General features: G+C 61.5%; 1 protein-coding gene across 2 annotated transcripts in view; it reads right to left on the bottom strand.

Moving 5' to 3' along the window:
• LOC105306013 overlaps positions 1-2,294 on the bottom strand; it is a 6,093-nt gene that overhangs the window by 2,350 nt on the left and 1,449 nt on the right. The window lies entirely within an intron of this gene.

The following is a 2,294-nucleotide window of genomic DNA, read 5'->3' as shown; positions in this document are numbered from 1 at the left end:
AGCTGTGACCGCGGAGAGATGCACTCAACGGTGTGGCTCGGACTGGAATGTGAGGCTCTCCCCGCCCTCGCCACCCCCACTCTCCATGGGAAGAATGTCCCGACAGACCTGGGGGTGACAGACCTGGGGGTGACAGACCTGGGGGTGACACGGCCTGGGCGGCATCGGTGCGGCTCACTCGGCAGGTTCAGAGGCGGAGGGGGTTTCCACAGCACCGTGGACGATCACGGATAATGGCACAGTCGGGGACCCTGGCGGCGGCAGAAGAGGGCGCCCCCCTCTGCCCGGGGCTCTCGCCGCTGGGCGAATGCTCTCGTGTCCACGGTCCCGATGGCCCCACGGGAAAACCGAGTCTCGGGAAGATTAGGCCCCAGTGGCTCCCGGTGGCTCAGTGACCACTGGCCGAGGCCAGCCTCACGCCAGGCCCAGCAACGCTCACGCACTCCTCCCGTGACAAACGCACGGCCCGCTCGTCATCGTCGTACCCTGTGCTCTGTTCCGGGAATCGGGACCCAGCCGAAGCCCGAGAGGGGAGGCGGGCACGGCGCCCCCACGTGGAGCCTCGGCGAAGCTGCAGAAGATCAATTGAAGGCCTCTCAGCTGCAAAAAAATAAAAAATAAGTGTGGCTGAGAAAACAGAACCATTCCCTGGAGGCCCGTGTGTGTTCGGAGGGTGGGACGGACTGAATCGTGTCCCCCGTGTCCCCCGAAGATATACAGACCGAACCCCGGGACCTTGGAATGTGCCTGGTTCTGGAGATAAGGTCTTCACAGAGGTGACTGAGTTAAAATGGGGTCACCGGGGTGGCCCTGATCCAATGCGGCACGTGTCCTCATAAGGAGACCAGGACACGGATCCACACAGGGGGTGACCACGCGAGGACACGGGTGGAAACGGTCATCTACACCCAAGGACGGAGGCCTCGACCTTGGACTTCTGGCCTCCAGAACCGCGAGGCAACACAACGCTGCTGTTGGAGCCTCGTGGCCAGCGGCTCCTCGTCGTGGCTTCGCGAACTGACACGACCGGCGCCGGCGAGTGGCTTTAATCGTTCACGTTCACGCCGGAGCAGGAATCGCCAAAGGCCTCGCTTCAGCGAAGAGTGTGTTCCTGACCTTCGGTGGAGGTGGCCGGGGGCCTCGTCAGGCTGGAGGGTGACCAGGCGGCATGAGCCACCTGAGGGCCCAGGGGCCCAGGGCTACATCCGGCAGCTTTGAAAGGTGACCGAGGGGACTATGCCCCTCACAAGCACTTCGGTACTTCCCCTTCTGAAAGCCCGCGGCCTGCACAGGCCAGTGGTGACCAGATGGGGGGCAGACGGGGTAAAGGGGGTCATATATAGGGGGGAAAGGGGCGGGTGAAGTGGGTAAAGGGGATCAGATACATGGTGTAGCCGAAGGAAGCTGGCCTTTGGGTGGTAAACACACAACAGAATATGCGGATGCCCAATGCTAATGTACACCTGAAAATTATGTAATCGTGTTAACCAATGTTACCCCGATAAACTTAATAAAAATACATAAAAAGAGAAAAGGAAAAAGGACTCGCAGAGCGCGTGTGTGACACTTGGTCTCTATTTAGGGCGTTGCTCCTTCCAGAGGCTCAGCTGATCGTCAGCTGTGGGGCCGGGAGGACGTCCCCGTCAGCTGTGGGGCCGGGAGGACATCCCCGCCCTGACCAGCCCTGACCTGGTTCTGTGCCCCGTCTCGTCCCCTCCCCACACGGCCTCAGGCTGTGTGTGAGGCTGGGGATCAGCCTCGTCAACCCTCCCCCCACATTTCCACGCCCCCTTCTCCCAGGGGACTGAATGCGGGCTGACATCACCCTCTCCTGGGTCTGGCCTTCCTCCCTCTCAGCACCCAGGCTCCCTCATGACCACAGGCGCCAAGGGAAACATGCCCGGCCGTGCCTCCACCCTCCCGGCCAGGGCGGCGGGGTGTGCGTGGTCCAAGGTGGCAGGGTCGGGGTCCTGGGACAGAAGTGACCAGGTCAGAGGAGAAGCAGAGGCGGGAGCCAGCGCGCACTCTGTACTGAAGCCATTGAAGCCATCGAAGCCATCGAAGCTCGTTTCGTCGGCTGAGAATATTTAAGAATCAAACCAAACCACTCGAATCCACTCCAGAATGAATAAAATACAGGGCGTAGATAAAACGCAGACGGCATAGCGATGGCCCGCTGGCTCACTGTGAGTCGGCACAGAGGCCTTCGCTGTGACGCTGGCCCCGCCCGTGCCCGCCTTCAGTCCACGCGTGTGACCCACTTAAAAACGGAGCCCCGCCGGCCTGTGCGGTGG

This window comes from Pteropus vampyrus, unplaced genomic scaffold, assembly GCF_000151845.1.
Source record: "Pteropus vampyrus isolate Shadow unplaced genomic scaffold, Pvam_2.0 Scaffold412, whole genome shotgun sequence".
NCBI classification, from domain to species: Eukaryota; Metazoa; Chordata; class Mammalia; order Chiroptera; family Pteropodidae; genus Pteropus; species Pteropus vampyrus.
This window is presented reverse-complemented; position numbering and strand designations above follow the sequence as displayed.